The sequence below is a fragment of the Nelumbo nucifera genome, chromosome 1 (assembly GCF_055504915.1).
Source record: "Nelumbo nucifera cultivar China Antique chromosome 1, China Antique-T2T, whole genome shotgun sequence".
Lineage (NCBI taxonomy): Eukaryota > Viridiplantae > Streptophyta > Magnoliopsida > Proteales > Nelumbonaceae > Nelumbo > Nelumbo nucifera.
In genome coordinates this window covers 75,879,893-75,891,871 of record NC_142649.1, presented here as the reverse complement: position 1 = coordinate 75,891,871, position 11,979 = coordinate 75,879,893, and the positions used below count along the sequence as shown (strand labels likewise).

Below are 11,979 nucleotides of genomic sequence, written 5' to 3'. Positions count from 1 at the left end.
CATCCTCAATGTTGGGCAAGGTACCTACTCCTCATCAAGGATGGGGAATCCTCAAAATTTCCGTCGTCCCATCCCCAATGTCGAGCATGTCCAAGGCAAGGTGCCCAAATTTCAAAAATGCAATTTTATGAAAAATTAGAAAATTTATTACATTTGTGTAATTTTGAAAATTTATTCAATTTTAAATAATTTATTCAAATTTATTTTAAAATTGTTATTAAATAATTTATTTTATTTTTAAATGGCTTACTTACATAATTACACTAATTTATCTTATATTTTCTAATTTGGAAAATTTATTACATTTGTGTAATTTTGAAAATTTATTAAAATTTATTTTTAAATTGTTATTAAATAATCTATTTTCTTTTTAAATGGTTTACTTACAAAATTACACTAATTTATCTTATATTTTCTAATATAAACTAATCAATAATTTCCTTTTTTCCAATATTATACTAATTTATCTTAATAATTTGTGTAATTAATGGTTCAAATTACATTTCCCTTTCCCATATTTATCTTTAATAATTTACAATGAAAATTACATAATTTTCAATATTTTTCCAAAATCTATCAAATTTAACAAAATTTCCTAAAATTTACAAAATATTTGAATAATTTTAAATAATTATTTAATACATTTTAAACAAACATTCAAAAAATTTCCAAAAGTACAATATTATATATTTTAATTTCCAAAATGCTATTTTACGAAAATGTAGTTTTAGGAAATTTTTTGAAAAATTTATTACACTTTTGTAACTATGGAGAACTATTGAAAATTATTTTAAATTGTTATTAAATATGTATTTTTATTAAGTAGTTTACTAATTACAAAATTACAATAATTTATCTTTTATTTTCCAATATAAATTAATTAATAATTTAATTTTCCAAAATTATAATATTTTATTCCCCAATCTGCATTTGGTTATTAACTATAATAATAGGAATAACTAAAATTTTATACTTTTTGATAATTGTTAAATATAATTCTCAATTTTGCAGAAATTAGTAAAAGAGTTTTCAATTTCTATGAAATGTTGTTAATTAACATGAACATAACAATGTTTACCCAAAATACTTTAAAAGTCATGATGAGTTAATTAATAACAATATTTATTCATTTTTTGTAATTTGCTAATTATACTAATAAGAGTATTTAATTTTTGGTCATTTACTAACCTTATTTCTTAACTTTTGGTAATAATACTATTTAATACTCATTGAATATGGGTTGGATTAAATATTAACCATATTTAACTATTTGTTAATTAATATTTATATTTAAATGAGAGAGTGGATATAGATTGGGAGAGAGATTTTAGGAATTGATTGTGGAGTGGGGTAACATGCATGATATGTTCCTAATGGCTTAGAGTTGATATCTTAGGAGAGAGATTTTAGAAACATTTTTAGGTAGTTGTGTTGAGAATGGTGACATGGCTTAGGTAGTTGCTATCTCTATCTATCTATCTATCTATCTATCTATCCATATATATGTATGTATATATTATTGTTCTATGGAGCTACATACCCACCAAGTACCCAGCCTCCCTGATCGGGCATGAATGGGATGGAGATTGCCTTAGCGGGGCAGGGTGGGCATTGGATTAATAGGAATACCTGATTGGGGACGGAGTGTGAAGTCCACACCCCGCCCCAACCCTGATTATATATATTAAATATATGTGTATGTATATTATGTAAAATATATAATATTATTTATATTATATATATATATCAAGATATATTTAAAATATTATTTGTATTTCAAATTTTCCTTTATTTTAAATAAATGCCTTTCCGAAAACAAACTTTTAATTAAAAAATTCAAGGATTCAAGTCCCCGATGGGGAAGCCCTCTTTGTCGAGGACCAGGGATGCAAGTTAAAATTTTTTACAAGGATTAATTTAAAACTCGAGGTCGGGATGGGGAGTATGATCCCTGCCCTGAACCTGCCCATTGCCTTTGCTACCATAGGGGTCATCCCCTAAACCCATAACACCCCCAAACCCATAAATACATTTCCATTAATTAGGGTAATTATAAATGTAGTATCTAATACTTATAGAAATTATTAAAATTTTCCGATTATTTTTTTTGAAAATTTGAAGTTTTATAATTTAAGTTTCACTGAATTAACAAAATCACTAATTGTTGCTAAAAAATTATAGTAAATATCAATTTTTCTGAAAATATAAAATAAATTTATATTTTTTGAAAATAAATTTTCAATAAAAATTTACTAAATTTTTTTAATTATTATTTGATAATATCATTAAATATTAATAATTGACTAATATTACTAAAAATATCAATAACTACTTACTACTAAAAATTACTGATAATTTTCAATTATTAAATTTGTATTTATTAATATTTTAATTAATTAATATTTTTAATAATTATTTATTTCAATAATTAAATTTTAAAAAATTCTGAAATTAAATTACCAAAATCAGTAATTTTCAGCAAGTAATTCTTAGTAATTAAAATTTTCAATTTACCAAAATTACGAAAAATTATAGTTTAGGTGTTGATATTTACTAAATAATATTCAATTATATCAATAATTATTGAAAATATAAAAAATATTTCATAAATTAATTTAACCACGTTTTTGATTTTTAGATGGTTTATAATATAATTAAGAGGTGTTTTAGGAGGAATTTTAGATGGTAGAGATTGTTTTGGTGAAATTTTAGGAGGGGGTTGGGCCGATTGGTAACATGAGAGAGAGAGAGAGAGAGTTGGAGTGGAACTCTAGTGAAGAAGAGAGGGATGCCACATGGCAATATAGACTAAGAGGTGTTTTAGGAAGAATTTTAGGTGGGAGAGATTTGGAGTGGGGCACTAATGTAGAAGATAGGTAGGAATGGGTAAGGGAGAAAGGAGAGAGGTTTAATGACAGAAGAGAAAAGGGGAATAGAAGAAAGAAAGGGGTGCTGATGTGGGACCTAATCGCTTTATCATAATATATGTCATAATATATTTCATAATATATATATATATATATACTAGTATTTGTGTACGTGCGACAAATTTTATAATGATGATAGTATATAATATGTTTCTAAAATTTTTATATTTTTTTATATTTTTATTTGTCACACTTATTATGGTTTATTAATATAGAGATGTACCTAGATGTTTTCTATATAATGTATATATTTTTTGTATATTTTTGTGTTTTATTTTTTAAAATAAAATTTTATTATTTAACTATAACTTCACAAGTTAATACATTTGACCTGAAATGTTGAATTGATCTACCATCAAATAAGAAAACAATTTCACCTGTTACTTAATTTTGAATTTTGATTTTTATTTATATCATCAATAAAAAGTTAAAAACAATTATTGTTTATTGTGTCTAACTTTTAATATGATTAATATAAAATATTAGATATGTGTCCAAATGTTTTCTATCGAGTTTCTATCTTTTTCATGGATTAGCCCACTTGACTTAAATGGCTGAATTGCTTACTCACCACTGAGCCATCATAATAAGTAAGAGATCCTACCAACCAAGCCATCATCATTATGAAATATAATATTATTGAATCATCAATGAAAAACAGGGGCTTTTGAAATTAAAAAATTCAACATATTCTTAACTTTAATTATGAAAACAGAAAATAGACCATAGGATGTTTCTGTTTTGAGAAACATTTTATTTTTAAAGCACATGCCCTTGGTTTGTTTTTTTTAATGAAGTCCTCTGCTTAAAAGAAAAAAAGTCACGTTGGAGAATGCCCCTTGGTTTGTCGATGCCAACTCCATTGGTTGGGCTTAATTATTAATAGATTGTCCATCGCATAGTCAGCATGACTAGACTTTCTATAATCTACCTTATGCATTCTGTTGATCTGTTCATCAGAGTTCTTCAAAAAATTCACAATCCATAATTTTACAATTAAAAAAATCACAATATTGCATTTTTTTTAATCAAGCAAGCTATTACCCTAGTCAAACTGACAGCCCCATTGACCAGGAGTTCCTTCCATTAGCAACTAATCACCTCAGCAGATCATCCTCAGGCCTGGGAGGCTAGAAATGCTACCAAATGGGTTGTCAGAGACGAGAGGCCATCGTGAATCAGCCAAATACACCCGTTTGTCTAGGTTCTTAGCATAGTGGGCCTTGTCGGGCCAGCACAGTACAGCCCGCGAGCGGCCCACTGGTCTGGGTCAAGCTGGGCTGCAGGTCGTGTTGGGTTAGGTCATAGGGCAGGCCTTGGGCTTGAGCCGAATCGGATTAGGCTGATTTTTTTGATGTTTTTTTTTTTTTTTGAAAATTTTGATTTCTTTTGTAAGTATAAACGACACTCTCACGGAAACGACACTGTTTCAATCCATGGAAACGACACTCTCATATCTCTCTCGCAGGCGAAGTTTGCAGAGAAGATTGTTTGTGCTGAGTTTGCAGTTTCCGATTGCAAGGTCTTCCTCTGATAATGTGTCTTCAGAATCTTGCCGATTCATGTGAGTTGAAAATCCATGGAAATTTAGCAAATCAAATCCTTAATTTTCTGTGAAAATTCAGTCTTCGTTAATGGCTTGGCAATTGACGTCTTGGAGAAATGTTGCAGGATTCATTGTAGAGACCGAAGAAGAGTCAAGCCTGCAAGAGAGATAAGAGAGCTCGCCGTACACTCTTAGGGTGGAGGAAGAGCTGAACAGGAAAAATGACTGGAGTTGGGAATTCGAAGCTCGAAAACTGTGGCAGGAAACAACAGCACAGGAATTACGGTTTGGCGAGAAACGAACTTCGAAGGAGGTCTTCTTGTCGCTCTAAGCAACTTTAATCGGCTTTCGATCATCTTCGGAGGTGAAAACTTTGCTAGTAGATTGGGTATTTTAAGTCACATTAATCGATTTCTTCGTCATTTTGCATCTTCGATTAGTTCATGCCTTGTAATGGAGTTAAATTTTCACGGACGAGATGGGGAGCTGTAGATGTTTGAACTTTTGTGTCACAATTCTCAAACCACTAAATTTTGTTGCGCTCTGTTGCTCAGAAACCGATCTGCGGAGCTGGAGACGTAGGGACAAGAGATGAAAGTGCATATCCACCAGAGTCCGAAGCGTTATTTTATGGGTATCTAGCAGATAAGGTCAAAAAGTCGCCCTTAATATCAACGTGTCGACAAAACCGGTGAGACTAGGATGATGAGCAACAGTGGTCATCTTCCTACTGTAGTCGGTAATCAGCTCCAAACCAACCAACCGACACAATAAAGGGATTTTTTAGTTTTTCTTGTAAACGTTGATAGAATTTTGGGTCTCTAACAGAAAAAGACAACGATCAGTGTCACTACTCTTTATTGATATATTTTTAAAAAAATTATCTTATTTTAGTTATTTTAAAAAAATAATTGATATTCATGGCAAAAAGTTGTCCTTATCTGCTAGAAACCCTTATAAAAATCAATAAGAATTTATTTATGAGAAATACAACTTTCTAACATAGTATAGGTAAAATTCTACCTATGTTTTACATCTAATATAAAATGTTTATATTTTAAACCATAATTTTGACATAAATATTTAAATTCTTGTTTTCTTACCTCTGAACTTTTAATATATAATACAATTTTTAATTTTAGAAATATGAGTAGAAATAATATTCAAGGCATATTGAATACATAAATTTAAGATTTTCTATTCCATAAGCATGCAAAGTATTTAAAATACTTGCAGCAATAGTTGGGCCTGTATGCGGCCATTCAAGCCTAGTAAAACTTAAAATTCTTTTATTTAAAAGCCATTTTTTATCAATAAAATGGTCGGTAACACAAATATAACTTCTGTTAAAAATTTAAATGTCCAAATATTAGAAGTTGCAACTTTAGAATTAAGATTTGATAACAAGTAAATTAAACTTTGTTTATATGAATAAAAAATTTTTAAAGAATTCGATCTAATAGTATTCCTATAAACTTTTTTATATTGTGGATTTATAGAATTACACAACCATTTTTCAAGCTTAAGATCTTCGGTTAATATAAATGGTTGTTCTACATGTACAATATACTTTGCTAATTCTTGTCTCATTTTTTCTTGTAAATATTTAAATGTACCAAAACTCCCCCTCCTAATTTGTATTTGTGTTGTTTTTCTCCCTTCTTCTTCTTCTTCTTCCTTCTCATGTGTTAGCAAATGTATGCTCAAATGACTCGTACCACCCTTGCTACAATAGCTAAAGTCTCTTCTACATTTTTAGCAAATTATTATTTTTCCCTTCCCCTCAATATCCTCTACTTTAAAAATTTTCCAAATCGGGCTACTCAACTTAGAGGCCCTCTTTTTCTTTTCCCTAGTATCAGTACTAGGGGTGAAAGTTCCACTTCCATCAATATCAATAGCATTAGTGATAGCACTATCATGATGCAATTGAATATCGTCAATAGTGAACATGTTGGGGAATCAGTTTTAGGAAGAGTCGGTCATTTTTTTAATTCTAAGATGATAAAAATTAATTTAATTGGACTTACTTGAAATATTGCCGGTTCAGAATCCCAATTTGATTTTAACGATTAAATCCTTTCAACGTCCAAGCCTCCCAAATTAAGATACTTGGGCTGGTTGAGCAAGCATTTTTCTTGTTGAAACTTCAATAAAGCTGAGACTTGAGAATTGGAGAATTAAACAATCAGCCAATCGAAATTACTTAGATTGTAGGGAATTGAGAATGTATGAATATGAGAGAGAGAGAGAGAGAAGAGATTAAGACAATTGTTGAATTGGTTTAATGAGATTGGTGGATGATAAGTCTATTTATAGGAATTGAACATAATTCAATTGCCCAAAATACCCTAAAAATTAGTTATTTTTTAGTTATTGGGAGGGGTATTTTGGTCATTATAAAGTTATTTATAACTTTATCCAAAAAGCCTCCCTAAACTAGTTGTTATATAGTTGTTGGGGGCATTTATGTCATTTTTTTCCTCTCTATAAGAAAAATACATAAATACCCCCCATATAACTATTTATATCTGTTAAGGGGGGTATTTATGCAAAAAACCCCCCAAAAAGCTGAAACTAGCCGTTGGGTGGGTGGGGTGGGGGGGGGGGGGGGCAATGGCTAGTTTTCGGACGGGCCGAGCACAGCCCGCTATGGGCCTTGTGGGCCATGCTGCGGGTGGCACAGCACAAATAGTCGTGCCATGCCATGCTGGCCCATGGACTATGAACCCCCAGCCCAGTACGACATGGACTATCGTGCCGGGCTTGGCACGACCCGCGGGCTATCGTGTTGTGCCGGGTCAGGCTGGTCCAATTTCGTGTCGGGCCATGCCGGGCCACGGGTAACCCGGCCCAATTTACACCTCTAATGATACTTGCAAGCATAGAAGAAACACATGTACAACATAGAAGTAAATGATGTAACCTATATCTAGAAGAAAAGGATGTTCAACATTCGATGGTTAGTAGGAAACTGTCAAACAGCAAAAAGCACTTTCTTTTTTTAAACGAGCAAAGTTTTAAATCTGATATTAACGAATCACGTTCAAGCAATTGTCAAGGTATCATGGAATCTCTGAATAAAATATATAATAGGACAAATTTCCTAAAGTATCCCTATGGTTTAGAAAATTGACTAACTCTATCCTAACTATTCATCACACTCTATTTACATGTGACCTCACATGATTAATATATTTTCCAAAAATTCTTAAAATACCCTTTTGAAAACTGTCACACTCCATTCATAATGAAATGAAAACCCACTTCTACTTGTATCCATCTCCTATTCTGACTCTCACTCTATGTTCGTCATGGCGGTCAACCATTAGCGATTCCAACTTTGCAATTTTGTCTCTAATCCTCCATTTTCTTTCCAGAAAGCTTGATCTCTCTTTCACTCGCTCGCTTTCGTGAATCCATACAGAGATCTTTTAGTGTTTCTTATGCTCCTGACAAGAAAAGGTCAACTATGTATAATTTTTTTGATAAGTTAAGTGGGAAAACACGTTTGCAGAGGTATAACTAGACATAGAAAACTTAAAATTATTCAACTGAAAACTAGAAAACGAAGACACACACAATAGACTCCATAGACGCCCTCCAATTTATTTGTAGGCACACATAGAACCGAAAGGGAGAGATGATGTAAAATGTGCTAATTAGTCGCCGATCGACAATTGACGTTTGTGAAGAAATCTCATGCACTAACAATGTTTAGTGCAAAAGCATTGGCGCCGGAAGCCTTGGCAATGCCCTCCATGGAATCCCTCCGTTTGGCAAACAACAACACAATTTCTCTTCCTTACGCATATCCCTTTAAAGCGATGGCTCTGTGACTCACAAGTCCTTGCCTTAGCCACCTTTGGCCCCATCCCTGCAGGCTGTAGGTACAAAGTTTGAACACCAAATACTTGTTAGTGCTAGTTCATTGAATTCAAGACAACATAGCTAGCACACTAGGGAGGACTACTGATTTAGGCACATCTTCTTCTATAGACATCCTAATCGAGATGGAAAGATCATTTTGCCCAAATAACTTCCATTTGGAGTCTTTTCGTAAGACAGGTTTTCTATCGTAGTTGGCCCATGATCAGGCTTAGAAACTCCTTAGAATCGGGCAAAATGAGTGCTCATTTCTTTAGCCTACCTATTACTAGTTTGACATGGATCAGAAACTAATGGTTGATAGCTATTCTGAAGAAAACGAGCAAGAAAATTTTAGATAAAGGTAGGGGAGAAAAGAACCAATGGTCATGAGCAGTAACAGAACTAAGAAGAGAACTAAAAATAAATGCATTCTACGCGAAGCCAGAAAGAGAGAGAGAGAGAGCTTTGAAGCAAGTGATAAGTATAATTTTTGTCACTAATATGTGGAAAATTGAATTATCTAAGCTTTCGTTTTCTGTAATTTTATATGATGTGGGGTTTGTTTATGTTTTTGTGGTTTTGGAGGGATGACTGATCGGTTATTCGAGTCTATTGATTACCCAGAATTTGTATGTGTTCCTTTTTGGGTTATGTAATTTGGATCCGTAAATTTCCCTTAGGAATTTTGACCATTTAATTGTGAGGTCGGTGAATTTTTCGAATTGCGATCTGTTAGTGTAATAGGTTACCCAGTATTTGAGATAAGAACAAACTCCAATACTGTTGTAACCGAATACATTTATATCTTGTATTTATTTTGCTTTTGTTTGTATTTATCTCTGTTTTATCCTATTTATCTTGTTATTCTGTTCTTATCTATACGTATACAACCTGTATAAATACTGTACAAAACATTGAATGAAATATATTAGAGAATTCTTCTCTTAAGTTCTTTCATGGTATCAGAGCTCAGGAACGCCTGAATACCCTTCACCAAAAACCATGTCGACTTCCAACACTTCCAGTCAAACCTTTATCACTCGAACTATTTTGTCCATACCTGAACCTATGAATCTTTGCACCAATGTAACAGCTTATCTCTGTTAAGCTTGATCATCACAATTATCTTCTGTGGCGCCTTCAGGATGCTCCCTGTACTTGATGGACATCAACTAATGTGTTATGTTGATGGATCTCTCAAGTGTCCTGCTCAGTTCATCACTTCCTCCATTGGCACTACAGCCAACCAGACTGAGAACCCAGCTTACAAAGCCTAGTATATCCAAGACCAACTTCTACTAAGTTGGATCCTATCCTTTCTCCTAGAGCATGTACTATTTTAGGTAGTAGGATGCACTACTTCTCATCAGGTATGGTCTTTACTTGAAACTACTTATGCACCAAAATCAAAGGCTCGTATCATGTAACTGTGATTTGAGTTTAATGCTCTAAAGAAATGGTGCTTCTCCATGAGTGATTATCTATTTAAAATAAAGAATATTGCTGGTGCACTCTCAACCGCAGGAGAACCCTTATCTGACTCTGATCTTGTTTATCAGACTATAGAAGGTCTGTCATCTGAATATGAAAGTTTTACTACTGCAGTACTCACCCAACTGAATGGTATTTCTTATGACATTCTCTGCACAGCCTATTTTTACAATATGATCTTAAAATTGAGCGAACCAAGAAGATTAAAGAACTTGAAGTTTCAGCCAACATGGCATACAAATACAAAGGAAATCGGCCCAACACTCCCAACACTCAATTTGGAAGGTCTAAAAAGGAGTAGAATAAAAAATCCAACTCAAGTCCAAATTGCAGATACAAAGGTAGTCCTTTCCAAATCTGCAAACTACCAAATCACTCTGTTCTTGCATGTCGTAGTAGATTTGATGCATCTATCAAATATACCCCCAAACGAGCACTTGTCTACAACACTAAAGCTTCTAAAACTCCATCGAATCAACACTCATCTGCTGATCTTTGCTAGTATCCTGATTCTGGAGCGACACACCATGTCACCAATGATCTGCACAATCTTAAACTTCACTTAGAGTACATGGGCCCAGATCAACTAAAAATTGGCAATGGCACAGATTTGAAAATTAATCATATTGGTACCTCGTCTATTCCTAGTTCTAATCAGAATCTAGTTCTCAAAGATACTCTTCATGTCCCGGGTATCACTAAGGACCTCTAATCTGTTGCACGGTTCACCACTAATAATGATGTTTTCTTTGAATTTCATCCCTCTAATTGCTATGTGAAGGATCAAAAGTTGAGGAAAACTATATTAGAAGGAACCACTGATCGTGGACTTTACAAAATTCATCTCCCAAAAGCCAATATTAGTCCTATTGCACATCTTAATGAAAGAGTAGACCTAAATACTTGACATCAGTGTTTAGGGCATTCGGCATTCCGAATAGTGAAGCAAGTCGTATCTGAGAATAAGCTCCCTATAATTTCCAATAAAGATATATCATTCTGTTCAACATGTCAGTTAGGAAAGAGTCACCGTTTACCTTTCCGCCCCAGTACTTTTAAGGTAGTAGAACCATTGGAACTTGTGTACTCTGATCTATGGGGACCAGCCCTTGTGATGTCTCAACATGGTTTCAATTACTATATCAGTTTTGTTGATTCATTTAGTAAATTCAGTTGGATTTTTCCTCTTGCTCATAAGAATGATGTTGCTTCTATATTTATTATATTTGAGAATCAAGTTGAAAATGTGCTGAATAGAAAAATCAAAATCCTACAAAGTGATGGGAGTACTGAGTACAAGACACTTAAGCCTTTCTTTGAACGACATGGTATTATTCACAGAACCTCTTGTTCGCACACGCCTCAACAAAATGGTTCAGCAGAACATAAACATTGGCATATAGTTGAATTTGGACTCAAACTCATGGCTAGAGCATCTATGCTTCCTTCTCTATGGTATGATGCATTCCACACTACTGTCTTTCTCATCAATCGGCTGCCCACCAAGGTGTTGAATCATAAAATGCCATGGGAATATCTCTTTCACGAGAAGCCTGACTATATGACACTTCGTGTGTTTGGCTATGAGTGCTTTCCTTATATAAGGCCCTACAATGCTCACAAACTTAATTATCGCAGCCCCTTCTGTGTATTCATTGGGTATTGTGACAACTTCAAGGGATTTCGATGCCTACATATACCTTCTGGTAAGGTTTACATCTTCCGCCATGTGGTATTCAATGAACTCAATTTCCCTTATTGTTCATCCCCAAAAACTCTGCCACCTCAGCCCTCTACTCTACCATCAATGCCCATTGGACCACCTCCCATCGTTTCAGCTCCCTTGCCACTGTCACAACCTCCTCCACCACCATTGTCATTGCCCTCATCTCCTCCTATACCCTCTCAGCTGCTATCCACACCAGCATCGATCTCATCACCTCTGCAGTCTTTGCCCCAGCCCACATCTTCACCTCTACAACGAACTCACCCTTTATCTTATATTCTTCATGATGCCCACTCCCTCCCTTCCACAACTGTAACACCTGACCAGCCACCTCCATCTCCCAATCCACTTGAACCTAGCCACCTTATTAATATTCTTCTTCCCGTAAGCTCCCCCTTACCTCATCGCACCCATACCAT

General features: G+C 33.8%; 1 long non-coding RNA gene across 1 annotated transcript; it reads left to right on the top strand.

Moving 5' to 3' along the window:
* Positions 1-4,343: 4,343 nt before the first annotated feature.
* Positions 4,344-6,002, top strand: LOC148803452 (uncharacterized). The gene is made up of 3 exons (XR_016085911.1): positions 4,344-4,491; positions 4,599-4,837; positions 5,028-6,002. It is a non-coding gene; the product is annotated as an uncharacterized LOC148803452 (long non-coding RNA).
* Positions 6,003-11,979: the final 5,977 nt, after the last annotated feature.